At 44.5% G+C, this 14,452-nt stretch overlaps 1 long non-coding RNA gene across 1 annotated transcript in view; it reads left to right on the forward strand.

Moving 5' to 3' along the window:
• Nucleotides 1–14,188, forward strand: part of LOC122487402 — a 65,924-nt gene extending 51,736 nt beyond the window's left edge. Inside the window, exon 3 of the long non-coding RNA XR_006298369.1 lies at nt 13,997–14,188. This is a non-coding gene — a long non-coding RNA (uncharacterized LOC122487402). The remainder of the gene's footprint in view (nt 1–13,996) is intronic.
• The last annotated feature ends 264 nt before the right edge of the window (nt 14,189–14,452 follow it).

Raw genomic sequence — 14,452 nt, forward strand, 5'->3', positions numbered from 1 at the left:
ATTTAATATTATTATTTAAACAATCATTTCCTTTGGACTTAAATAGGCTTTAGCTGTAAGTGCCCTATAAGTGGTTTCTGCCCCCCTGCAGCGTATTACCTTGAGTAACTTTCAGGGACGGTCAGTCCTCACTTCCTAGGTGTCTTTGTGAACGGTGCTTAGTAGAGTACATGAGGGCATGGAAAGCCAGTAAGCATTAGCTCCCATTGTGATCGCTACTGAACTAACTCTGGGGTCACCCTAAGAAGGCTAACTCTTAGTATTTCTTAAACTTATTAAGGAAAAGCCAGTTGTGTGGTTTATCAGGATCCTGGCAATTAAAAGGATGCACCCCCAACCCTGAGGTCGGTTGTAATGAGAAGGTGCTCACGATGGGAGGGGTGGATGCAGAGAAACAAGAGGTGGCAAGGCACTAAAAGACTAGCAAAACTAAGTAGTTATGACTGTTTTTTTATGGCCTGAATGCTGTATGCCCCCAAATGCATACGTTAAAACCCTCTCAACAATGGTATTAGGAGGTGGGGCCTTTAGGAGGTAATTAGGTCACAAGGGTGGAGCTTTCATGAGTGGGATTGCTGCCTTTCTAAAAAAAATTTTTTAATGTTTATTTTTGAAGGAGAGACAGAGCATGAGTGCGGGAAGGGCAGAGAGAGAGGGAGACACAGAATCTGAGCTGTCAGCACAGTGCCCAACGCGGGCTCAAACTCACAAACCGCTAGATCATGACCTCAGCCGAAGTTGGACACTTAACCGACTGAGTCACCCAGGCGCCCCATGGGATTGCTGCCTTTCTAAGAGGAGACAGGAGAACTGACTTCTCTCTCCACTCTCTGCCCTAGGAGGATGCAAAGAAAAGAGGTCCATCTGCAAACCAGGAGGTATTCCCTCACCACACGCCAGATCTGCCAGTGCCTTGATCTTGGATTTCCCAACCTCCAGAGCTGTGGGAAAATAAATTTCTTACTTAGGATGTTTAGGCCATCCAGTCTATGGTAATTTGTTAGACCAAGCTGACTAAGACAACTGTCCTTTGGGCTGAAGAGATAAGTGGTAGCCTTAGTCACTGCCGGGGGGGGGGAAATGACAAAACACTAAGGGAGGAGGGAAGACATACCCTGACTTCTTTCTCTCCTGCCCCCTGACTTCCTTGTCGGTGTCCCTGTCTAGCCGAATCCAACTTGAAGCTAGCTGGCCAAGGAGCCCCAGATGCAGCTTAGAGGCGGCCCCCTGTGCCAGAGATGGGGAAACAGGAATGTAGGGGGAAGAGAGACAGAGAATAACCATGTTCTAAGACTGCAGTCACATACATGGTTAATTTTCCTCTTCATTCCTGATGGTTGAAATTCACTTTCTAGAAGAGGCCCACCCTAGCCTTCTGTCCCTAGCTCTGGCAACTTCCTTCTCTTCATTAGTAAATGCCGCCATTAGAACAACAACCTAAGCAAGTCAGAGGATATACGAAGACAACTTGTGCTACTTAATTTCAAAGCGCCAGCTCTTTGAACAGCACTAAAGTCTGTTTCTCATAGAGGGCAAATTAGTTAATTTCAAATGTGCTCTGTGAATATCAAGAGACCACCCAAATGTTTACTTATTTTAGGCCCGTCCTCTTAGTAGGTTAAAAGAATCCATTTGCTCTGTGAGAAAGAAGGAGTTGGCATTCATGCATATAAATTGTCTAAATTAAGGGTCAGCTCTATATTAAAACAACATTAATTATTCATTTAGCAGAGGAGAAAAATTTACCTATCACAGAAAACCCTTAGGGTGACATTCTTTTCTACAAACCCGCTTCTAAACCAAATAACATCTCAAATACTCCTCTTATTCAGCCTCGCTTCCTGGAAATGAGAAAAGGCATGGAAAGAAAAACAACTCCGTGCTTTATAGTCGCACCGTGTCTTAGGGGTTGGTATATGCAAGTTCATTTACACCAGGAGCTTAGATCCAGAATTCCAGAGCTGAAGAAATGTGCGCTGAAAAATCCCTTGACTGTTACTCTCTAATAAAGCTCAAACTTTGGAAAAAAATCAGTGGGGTCTGTTCCAGGCCTGGGATTCTGGGGACTAGCAGAGGAGGACCCCAGAGGAGGTGTCTAACACCTGGCTGAGTTACAAGTCCCCCTTCCTCTCTCTGCCCCCACTCCCCTAGGGACTTTCTGGAAGCAGAACAATCATTGTCCAAACTCAACTCACAGTTGTCCACCAAGAAAACAGTCTCTTTTTCTGCCAACTGGAATGTTTTAGATTTGCAACAGCAGACTGAAGGCCAGTCCTAGGGACTTGAGGAAGAAGAGTATCCAAAGAACACATTTTTATTTGCTAGAAAACAAGTACCTTGTTTATCATAACAAAGTCAGGGATCTGTATCTTTCTACTCTTTTTTTTAATTGTTTATTTATTTTTGAGAGAGACAGAGACAGAGAGACAGAGCACGAGCAGGGGAAGGGCAGAGAGAGGGAGACACGGAATCTGAAGCAAGCAACCTCCAGACTCTGAGCTGCCAGCACAAAGCCCGATGTGGGGCTCGAACCCACAAACTGTGAGATCACCACCTGAGCTGAAGTCAGACGCTTAACCAACTGAGCCACCCAGGCGCTCCTCTTTCTAGTCTTGATCTGGATAAATTCACTTTGCCCCTGCTCTCAAAATAAATACGGACTCCTACCAATGGCTTAAAGAATTTTTCTTGTTGTTCTGGTTTTGATGAATCAAACAGCTTAAGGTGTAGCCTGTTTTTGAGAGTTCCTGTGTTATGAACTTGACATTGCTGAAAGCCAGGGTTGTTAAAATTTTCAGAGTAGGAGCATCTACCTGGAGTCACCATAGAAGCCTTGGGGAAGGCTACCAACATACAAAGATCTTCCCTCTTTGCTTGCTTGCATGGTCTGAAATTCAACCTTTAGAAGTGATTTCTTTGGATCTTTCATTGTCTTGTTTTCGAGAAGACTCATATTCAAATGCAAATACCACTAAGAAAGATACTGTTGAAGCTGTTGAGACCCTTGGCAGTTTGGGAAAAGTGGTATAGGGCACCAAGGCATTCCCTTTGGCTTGAAAAGAGGGCGTTGAAAAGGTGCTAAAAATGCACCTTCTTCAGAACTTTTTTGAAGTTTTTTTCACCACGGCACAAAGTTCTTTCAAAAGACAGGCTTTAGGTTCAGAAGTTCCTGCTTATTAGCAATGTGGCCATTGGCAAATCTCTTAAAACTTCTAGGCCTCAGTTTTACCATCAGTGAAATGGGCCAATAACATTCTATTAAGTATTTTTGTGGGTCTCACATGAGATAACTCGTATCAAGTTACTAACATGGCACTTAGAACATAGTAGGTGTTCAGTAAGTGGAAAATGGTGATGACAATCGCATCTGCTCCCTACAAACAGATGAATCAGGAAAAACATTATAATGTGTACAGAGTAGGGAAAAATAAGGAAGAAGCAGATGGTCGGAACATTTCAATGGCAGCTGGCTCTCTGTTACACTCATGCACTGCCTCTGTCTCTTGCTGGGAAGAGGGAGGTTTTATAAAGGAACTGTCACTGCTTTCCGTAGAGCTGATTTGACTCAGAGAGAAGGAGACACAGGGGAAACCATAAATAGATGCAGCTGTCTGATTCCTCAGGTCCATCCCTGGGAGAATATTTACTCAGCTCCAAGGAAACAGTTTTATTTGGCAGATTATGGTTTTAAAGTTTTTTTGCATCTGAATGCTAACATTTCCTCTCTCTCCAACTAACTGCTTTGTAACCTTTATAATGTGGCCTTGTAAATAACCTTTTCTGCGGCTACCAGCCCGCTTGAAATTTAACTAGCCAGATGTAAGCCTATCTCACACTACATCGCCTCCTATAGTGATGCAACAATAGTCAGGGAAGACAGGGCAAAACAAAACAGAACAGGACATAATGGATTGGGGGTCCAATTGAGGCATGCAGGTTTTAGTTTGATGATAATCCTAATATGCTCAGTAAATGAGTTTGCAATGGAAGGAAAATGGCGTGGGTAAAGGTTTAGTCCTCATGAAGAGGTCTTGAAAACCATTCTGCTAATTTTAAGTGATGGGAATCATTTCAAGGGCACATTTTCTTTGTGTATCAACCTGATGGCCCGATTTTCTGGTGGTATGTTTATCATCCTAAAAAAGAAAACCCCTTTCATTGAACAAGTAATGCATGTTTCCGTGGGCATATGTGAAATCATCTAGGGAGAAACAGGTGCAGAACTGAGCTCTGATGTTCACCAGTCTGCCAGCTCTGCAGTTCCCAGTGGGCACTGGGGCTTTCTGAATTTCCTGCCATTTTTCAGTTAGTCAAGTTCCAGCCTGTAGGGACAATGCCCTTCTTTCAAGCTGAACACAGCACTTTGCCAATTAGCCCCTGATGCAACACTCTGGGGTTGGTATGTCTCAAAGCTTGTCTGGAAAGGGTTCTAGAGGCTTCAGTTCCAGAACGTGAGACTGCACCGTGGGCATCCTCGTATCCATTTCCTCCTACCCATCTCTGTGTGAATTTTAAGATGCACCTATACGTTCGTCTCCACTCAAATGCAAATGAAGATATTCTTGGCTCCTTAAAGCCATCAAATATTCCCAGACATGTTAGAAATCCCTTTAGGCTCACCTAAGATTCCAAAGGATACGGATCTGCAGAGCTGCTAATTGCCATATCTGTATCCCCTGGGGATGGTAATTCTGTCTGCGCTCTCTAGACAAAGACCAGCAACTTTCTAGCCAATAACGCCCCCCCTCCCCTTGGTCAGATGCTACTAATAATATTGCCAGTCTCCATCCTTCCTCCCCATCCTAGTAATGAAATAAAAAAAAAAAACACACACAAGTAAATGTTACATCTTAGAAGAGGTTGGAAGTTGCTTAAAAACGGGTAGACTATTTTGCTCTCATTATCCCGAATCCTTATTAATAGCACCTCCTTCACTCTCACAAACTGTCACAATTTCAGGGGTAAAAAAACGTGATCGCCATGTGTTCAGAGATTACTTGAGAAACCAAAATATTCCCCCATATCAGCGAAGGCAAGGGCTTGGTTGTTGTAACAAAGAAGCCTCTAAAATACAGTCGTTGAAAGAATAGAGAGATTTCTGTGCCATCTAACAGCCCCGAGACAAAGTGTCTAGGATGGCAGTCTGTTCCCCAACAGGATCATTGAGGAACCAAAGTCCCTTCCCTGTTGTTGTTCCGCCATATCTTAGAAGGTTGAATTTGAAGTCAAATTAGATTCTCCATATTTGAATCTGAGTAGTAGTGGGGGTTGGAGCTAGTGGGGGGTGGAGTGAAGGGGAGGAGGGGGGAGGGAGTGCAAAGGGGAGCATGCCCAAAGATCAAAGGCCTAGGAGTAAAGGCAGGGCACCTGACTCCTGCCCCCATTTCTGTTTGCAAGAGCCTAGTTACACAGCTTAGGGTCACACAGCTAGTTGAGTGGTGGAAACTGGATTTGAACCCAGGTATCTCAAGCTCGTGGTCTTTGAGAAAAAGACACAAACAAATAATTACATTACACACAAATAAACACATCTATCATAAATTATATAATAGAAAACAGGTGCCAACAAAATACATTGGAATCTGGGAAAAGTGTGCCTAACCCCTTTCCCCCCACATGATCATGGAAGTCTCCAGGGTGGGCCTAAAACTCTGTGTCTTAACATATGAGCAGGTGATCTCTAAGCAGCCAAGAAGGTAGAAGGGCTAGAACATCAAGCATCACGGAGACAGGGATTGGGTCAGTTTTGTTGTCTTCTGCCTCCAAAACACCTGAAACGGTATCTTGTGTACAGTAGGCACCTAATAAATAGTTCTGCTATGAACAATGGAATTTCAGGCAAAGTGCACAGCAGGTATAAGGGCTAGGCACCTGGCTTGCATTGAGTCTCTTTGACTAATACACAGCCAGTCTTTCGGGTTCAAGAGACATTTTCCAGCTCCTTCTTTTTTAGAAAGCTTTTTCTTTTAATTTTTTTTTTTTTAACATTTATTCATTGTTGAGAGACAGGGAAATAGGATGTGAGCAGGGGAGGGGCAGAGAGAGAGAGGGAGACACAGAATTCGAAGCAGGCTCCAGGCTCTGAGCTGTCAGCACTGAGTCTGATGCAGGCCTCAAACCCACGAACCATGAGATCATGACCTGAGCTGCAGTCAGACGCCTAACTGACTGAGCCATCCAGGTGCCCCAAGAGACATTTTCCAGCTGCTTCTCATGGAAACCCTTGCAGAAATCTTGACATGATTTTTAAATTTCAACTGTCCAATGGCCAGGTCCTGTACCCTGAGCCCTGGGATTCAAGAGCCTTTCTAACAATCCCCTTTTGATAAGCCTGGCTTTGGCCTCTGTGGGCTGCCCCGAGGTGCAAACAAAACAGAGATGTGAAACTTGGGAGGCAGGCTTCTATTGCAGTGTTCTGCCAACTCTTTTGGATGTTCTGGATTCTGTTCCTCGTCTCTAAGGCACCAGCTCAGATTCTGGCCAAAGAAGGCTGAAGCTCATGGAGTGGCAGTTCCCAGGGGAGAGAAAAGGGGATGGATGAGAAGCTATTGCTCAAAAAGCTCACAAAAGGGTGTTCAGGCAGGTGCACTGGGTGTCAGGAAGGCAGAGGGAGAGATTGCTACCCTTTTTCTACAGAAATTTCGAAAACACTATCAAGAAAAGAGGATGAAATTACCCTCATGCCCACACTGAAAGAGTAGCAGTTAAAATATCAGAACAGACACTTATGTTTTCTAGGGTTACATAGAGGCACAGGCAATGGAATGAGGCCTGTGTGTCTGTGCTCTCACATAAAGGAATAGCAGGAACGTTTTGCATCAACCTTAATTATTTGTCTACCAATTCATTTTCAATAGCTGCATTTTGGGGACACCTGGGTGGCTTAGTAAGTTGAGTGTCTCTCTCTTGGTATAGGCTCCGGTCATGATCCCAGGGTCATGGGATCAAGCCCTACGTCAGGCTCGGTACGGAGTGTGGAGGCTGCTTGAGATTGTCTTTCCCTTCCTCTGCCCCTTCCCTGCTCGCATTCTCTCTCTTCTCTCTCTCTCAAAAAAATAGCTGCATTTGTTCAAAATTGGATTTAACCAACTGTCAAGATATGTTTTCATTGAAAAAGTTTTATTGATTTCATTAAACAAGTATGGTCAGGTGGTGCTCAATGGGCTTTGGTGTGGACGGGAGGGCAGTCTTCCGGTGCATTCTGGCTGCATAACCTTAAAGGGGCTTATGTTGCCTCATCAGTAAAATGACGATGATAATAGTACATTCTTCACTGGTCTCTTTGCAAAGGAGCCAGCGAAGTGATTGCTAGGAAATTCTTGGCATCATACCCACAGGAAATGGCACCCACATGGGCAAACCTCCATACACATTAGCTATAATTATTAGTATAAAAACAGACAATGCAGAAAACCATGACATTTAGAAATCACCTGCAATCCTACCACCCAGAGAAAATCAAAGTTTACTCTGTCGTATTACACTTGTGCTTCCGTAACAGATACACACCGCGGGCATCTTTTTCCGCTAAGTTCTCTTGCTCTGCAGTCCATATCATCCTTTCTAATGACTGCAGAACATTCCATTGATGCAAATGTACCAGGATGTATTCTTGATGAAGAAGAAAATAAAGTTAAGCCCAGCAGACCACGAGTCCTCACTTCTATGCCTGGCCAAATCCTCATCGTGCACATTTCCTATCACCAGCAAAAAAAAAAAAAAAAAAAAAACACCTCACTATAAACTCAACGCCGCAGTCAGGAAGGATCTGTGAACTGTGCCCCAATTTCCTAATCAGAGCTGACCTCGAGTGTTCCAGGATATCTCCCTTCACTGGCATTCTCTGCTATTGGCTTTCAAAAGAATGAAGAGGAGAAGGGGTCAGATCCCACCCACCTCCGCTCTAGGACTCCTGCCGACTCAGCAAACAGGGGCAGTTCTGAAAGTGCCCCTGGGTTTGGCCAAGCAGGCACTCAGGCCCCCTTGAGAGTCACAGCCTCCTGGGGACCTGACCGGGGAGGAGGGGCCCTTGTTTACACTGCATCCCAGACCAAACAGCTGGGGAAATTGTGACCCCTTTCTTTCCCGCTGCTGCCTTAAAAACTAATTTGATTATCTCACACGAAGAAGAAATTTCCTTTCTCACTCTTTGTTCTGCTCTCTCCTTTCCGTCTTCCCTTCTGCTTTTTCCCCCTTTTCTCCTCCCCTCCCTCCTTTCTTTTTTTTTTTTTTTTCGTCCCTGCTCATCCCTTCTTTCCCCTTTCTCTCTTTTCTCCTTCCAGCTTCCATTTGTTGAGGAAAGTTTAACAAAAGTGATACATTCTTTATTTTCCGAGCCAGAAGGATTTTTTGTTTGTTTGTTTTTTTGGCCAAAGATTTATTTGCAACCGAAAGCACGAATGAAATAAATGGGCCAAAGTCCTCTTTGTTATTCAGGCAAAAAGTCCACGGAAAGTACAGAAAGGGCTGAACTTCATGGTGACCTCAGCAAATATATTTTTGGAAAAAGAGGCCTGGAGTGTGGTTTCTACTCCTGCCCATGTGTCTCCGGTCCTCTGCCCCAGCCCTGTCAGTGGGAGAGTTCACTCCTACAATCAGAGGAAAGGAAGGAGTGGTGTGGACAGGGGGTCCAAACCCCCAGCTGTATGTCTTCTTCCAATGTGACTAGTTCTGCGCTTCCTTGCGAATGAATCACTGATCAACCTAATGCAGGAGACAAAGACCTGTGGCCTGCAATTAAAGCCCTCATTTCAATCCCTACTTATTTTCTAGGAAGGCAATATGAAATAATAGGTAAAAGCACATTGCACGAGTCTGCTATTTATACACTGTGTGCCTTCCAGAATATGACAGCCTTTCTAAGCCAACGGCACCCAGGGACAAGGCTGTGCGTGTAGAGGCTTATCAGCACGGTACCTTCCTTGCTCAGACAATTTGTAGCCACTGGTGATTAATACGACTCATTCAGTTAGCTGTGAATCTAACTCATCGAATTATCATGTAGTCCACACTTTCCACGAGGAGCCCACACCTGTGTAGGAAATACTCTTGCTGGAATTGAAATGCACCATATCTGCCATTTTTTACTGGTCTACCAAAAAGCAAGTCTTGAAAGAGGAAGTAAAGTGAGGCCAGCACGACCTGGACCGCTGCAAGCTCCTGGCTGCCTGTGGCTGAGCTCTCTTTCCCAAACGTTCGTGAAGGGTGTGTTTAATAATGGAGTTCTGAATGCTATATCCATTGCCTTCTAGCTTTTAGAACCCACATTTTTCTCATTTTTGAAAACTGGAATAACATATTCCTGTCTCCAATTCCCTGGCCTTGCTCCCAGTCTCTGATTTCTCTAAGACTGCTGACAGTGGTTTTGTAATCACATCTGCAAACCCTTTCTATATTCTAGAATTTAATCCAACTTGAACTCATTAAGTGTCTAGTTCCCTTTTATTATCTCTTGTGCTATTTCAGGCTTCACTTTTCTCTTGAAAAGCATGTTTCTTTAAATATTACATATTACCCATAATATACATGTTCATCTGAAGATTTCACAAATAGGGTTAAGCAAAATGATGAGGCCAGAAATCATCAGTGATCCTAGCACGCGAAGATGATAATGGTGCTTCCTGATCTGCAATGCTACCTTCTCTGTGTTTCTTAGGAGAAATAGACACACATGCTGCTGGGTAAATAAAGCATGAAGGTTTCCCAAACAATTCTTTCTCTACAACCTTATTTTTAATGTTAGCATAGGGCTTCAGTATAGTTACTATGAAATAATTCATCTGAGCATTTTGGCTTTTCAGCTACTTGCTATGTTACCAATGCCACAGTCACGGCTTTGATAAAAGGAGGAAGTGCTCAGTAAATAGTTGCTGATGTCCTTAAGTAAGGAGGCTCCAGAGGCATGACGATGCAGACTTGGGAGTTAGAGACACTGTCCTGAAGCTTACTATCCCCATGTTATATGGCTGGCCCCAGGCCAATCTCCAGACTCATCAGGGACTCAGTTTTCCTTCAGAGAGCTCTCTCCTGGTAAACGGGGGTGACAGACAGTGGCTCCTGGAAGGAGATCTTGTGAAGGGTAAATATAAATATAACGCTCGTACCACAGTGCTTGGTTCTTAAGGAATATCCAAAAATAATAGCTATTGTTGTTAACATTGTTTTGGTTATATGATTCTGTATGGTTGAAGGTCTATGTACTTTGAAAGCAAAGATGTTTTTAGAAGTCAGTGGTTCTCTTCATTTAAGAAATTTACACTTTGAGGGGCACCTGGGTGGCTCAGTCGGTTAAGTGGCCGACTTCGGCTCAGGTCACGATCTCGTGGTCCGTGAGTTCGAGCCCCGCGTCGGGCTCTGTGCTGACCGCTCGGAGCCTGGAGTCTGTTTCGGGTTCTGTGTCTCCCTCTCTCTGACCCTCCCCCGTTCATTCTCTGTCTCTCTGTCTCAAAAATAAATAAACGTTAAAAAATTTTTTTAAAAAAGAAATTTACATTTTGAACTCCATGCGAAGTAAAGGGAATTCAACAGTGCCGTATAAATACGATCTGCATAAGCATTCATGTTCAAACACTCATTTCATATGGACAGTCACTTCTGCTATGATGGGACGTATATACGTTCCTAAAAATTATCATGCTATGCAAGTAATCTGAAAAATACCACAGGGCTCATGGGACATGGGGTTATAGCAGCGCTTCTCTATCACTCACAAAATCTCAAAATCCCATACAATTTTACCCCTCTCCTTAGGGGACAATTACAATGTCTGGAAACATTTTTAGTTGTCACACTGGTGGGCAGTGGTAAAGAGAAGGGGGTAGGGAAAGGCCAGGGATGTTGGTAAACATCCTGCAGGGCACAGAACACTTCCCACAGCACAGAATTACCCAGGCCAGTATACGAAAGCACCGAGATTGAGAAACCCTAGGTTAGGGACACAACACTTGAAAATTTGTCCAGGCCTCATTAAAGGAAAAAAAGGCTAGCTATCTCATAAAAAGAGTCACACAGCATAAAGAAATGGTTAAGAAATGGTTAAGAAATGCATAAATACCGCAGCATCGGGTGGCTCAGTGGCTCAGCATCTGACTCTTGGTTTCGGCTCAGGTCACGATCTCGCGGTTTCTGGAGTTCGAGCCCCACCTGGGGCTTCCCTCTGACAGGGCAGAGCCACCTCGGGATTCTCTGTCTCAGTCTCTTCCCCCCTCCCCCAGTCATGCTGTCTCTGTCTCTCTCAAAATAAATAAATAAATAAACTTAAAAACAAAAACCCAAAGACATGCATAAATACTGCAGTAAATGTTGCACTTTGCCTTGAAGAAGACCTGGCGTTTGCCTCTGGAAATGGGCGTTGGAAGGGTTGCGGCCTGTGGGCTCCTGTGCGGTGGGTGGAAGCAGTGTGGCGTACAATGGGACAGACGGTTGTAGCACCAGACGCACATAGTGCGGCTCACAACACCCAGGGTGGCCTGAGGTGGATGCTGATGTCTTGGGGGGAGGGGGGCGGGGAAATGTATTTCACCCCAGTCCGGTTCAGCAAGTGGCGGTTTTCCGCCCTCGCCTACTCTTTCCTGGGGGATGAAATCATGCATAAGCACACATGCAATTCAGTTATGTCCGAATCGTTCCTTAACGTATCCGTGGAGGTGGAACAAATCCACGTTCTCAAAACAGATTTTATAGCAGAATTGACTATACACACATAATTGCCCTTGAATTGATTTAACTAAAACTACACCTCACAGCAAGAGTGATCCTCAAAAGTGTGACAGACTTCATTATCACAAAGACTTTTAACCTATAGAAATTACCAAACAGGAATGTTCAGAGAAGCAACGAGGACCCTGGTTAAATAAAATTCTTTCACACGCGGTTGTATATAGCACAAGACTTTTCCATGACCTGGCAAGCGGCCTGTGCTATTTATAACGAAGCCTACTTTAAATCCTGTACGATGCTGAGATATTTAAGGGTGAAATTATATATGTGGGATTTATTTGCTTCAAAATAATCCGGGTGGGAAGAGTGAGTAGTGGGGCTAAGAGGAGAAATAATTGGCCACGAGTTTATAAAAGAAGTTAGGAGATGGGAACGCGGGACTTGGTTATAAGCTTCTCCCTACTTTTGAGCAATAAGAAGAAAGAGAACAATAGTTAATTTAGAAAATTGTACGCAGTGCCTTTGCAAACAGGTTCATATAACTATTGATTGTAAAATGGTGACACTGCTGTTTGTGGGGCTCCCGTGTAGCTATCGTACTGAAATATCATGTTTAAAAAAAATGGGATGTATGGAAGGTATTTAAAGCATGCTTCGTTACCAGAGTTCCCAAAGGACCGGCTCTTCTGAGTACGATGAGTAGTAAAATCAGGTGTCAAAAGGAGAAAATTAACACTCACGTCAAGGTCAGTGACCAGGGCCAACTACTCAGTGTTGTTTCACAAGCTGCGAATAGTAAAAGCGTGAACAGTGGAGGTGAGGTTGACCGTGTGAATCCAGACTGAACAAAGGAGGATACTGTGGTGGTTAAGAGCTTGGGTGGGCCTCACAGTCTGACCTCGCTGGGGCACATGAATCCAATAACTTTGAGAAGTGTTGTTGCCCTTCAAGTTTATGAAAACTGGATACTTGTTATAATGAAAAAAAAAAAGCGCAAGTTTTAAAGAAACAACAACAGGGATCACCGGAGATGATAAAGGCACATCAGAATAGACTTGCCGAAGCTCCAAAGCAATGTTGAGGTAGGTACTCTCTGGAGCATCTGATGAAAACCAGAAATAATTTGCTCAGAAAAACGCACGTATGAATTCACACCAACATTTGCATGCAGCGCCCAGAGAGTCACAGACCCCCGAACATTCCTTCAGGCACGGGGTTAAGAACCTGGATTAGGGGCCGGTGCCAACCGTTGGTCTAGAAGCCAGAGAGTGAAGACAAGTTAAATGCGTTCCTGTCACTGCAGCTGTTCCTCCTGACCTATTTCTCTTCCAGTTCTACCCCCTTCTTCAAAGTCCCTCACTTTCCGGACGCCTTCCTCAGCCAGTGCTATCTGCAGAATTTCTCCTCTGAACTCAGTACGGAACTTATCAGTGCTACTATTTTGGTCCTTAATCATATGCTCTCTTTGGATGTTTGTCTCTGGATACCTGTGAGTGTGTGTGCGTGTGTGCGTGTGTGTGTGTGTGTGTGTGTGTGTGACCTATATAAGTAGATTACAAGCAACTTGTGAGCAACACCATGCATCACACTTCCTGGTATATCCTCCCAGAACCGATGATGTACAGAACTAACAAATAAGCAGATGCCGTATGTGGCTTGGAAGGAGGCACTCATGAAATACTTACCGGACAAATGAATATCTTACTCCTTCCCTCGCTCCTTTCTCTAATACTTCAAACTTAGCACCGTTTGCTCCTTCTGTCGAGAGCACTCTTTCCCCAGGACTCCCTAGCAAACTCCCATTTATGATTTGAATCTCAGTTCAGAATCTTCAGGGAAGTCCTCTGACCTCACTCTACCCCCTTCCTCCCCAGCTCCATGGCGTCGCCTCTGGAAGATCTCTGTCATGTTCCTACATGCAGCACGCAGCATATGGCAACGATCCCCCATGGGTGGTCTCCCCCCGCTGCTGGGAATAGGTGAGGCACGGTGCCTATGTAGTACACGAAGGGACACGTTTACTTGCTTATGCATTTATTTTAATGTGCATTTGTAACAATGTAACTAATACATCAGACCCACAATTTCACACTGTGTATGATGAGGGTGAGGCTAAGTAAAGAGGGAAAAAAAGAGAGAGAGAGAGAGAGAGAGAGAAACAGAAAGGAGGTTTAAGGAAAAGTAGTGAGCAAGTGACAACCCGCTTGTTAGGTATGGTTTTATGGCAAAATTTGTGGAGGTGAGGTATGTTTATTCAATGTTTTTGAGCACCAGGCTGGCATTTGGAAAAGGCAGGTATGTCATAACATCCTGTCTCTGTGTCCATCTCTCTTCCTAGGAGGCAGCCCCAGGAGGGCCGGAATGGAACCTAAGGCAGCTCTACACCGTCCAGAGCTGGGGCTCAGGAGTTCTTTGGCTGAATCGGGTCAAAGAGGACTGAACTAAAAAATTCTGTCGCAGGGGCGCCTGGGTGGCTCAGTCGGTTGAGCAACCGACTTCGGCTCAGGTCATGATCTCACAGTCTGTGGGTTTGAGCCCCGTGTCAGGCTCTGTGCTGACAGCTCAGAGCCTGGAGCCTGTTTCAGATTCTGTGTCTCCCTCTTTCTCTGACCCTCCCCTGTTCATGCTCTCTCTCTGTGTCAAAAATAAATAAACGTTAATTTATAAAAAAAAAATTCTGTCGCAGCACCAGCTTTGCCCTCCTCAAAGCGCTATTTTGTCTGCTCCCTGGAACAGAGGGAAGGCACAGTGATAGGCCAGAACACCACAGCTCTTTTTTCTCCCCCCGACATGT

This window comes from Prionailurus bengalensis, chromosome A2 (genome assembly GCF_016509475.1).
Source record: "Prionailurus bengalensis isolate Pbe53 chromosome A2, Fcat_Pben_1.1_paternal_pri, whole genome shotgun sequence".
Classification (NCBI taxonomy): Eukaryota; Metazoa; Chordata; class Mammalia; order Carnivora; family Felidae; genus Prionailurus; species Prionailurus bengalensis.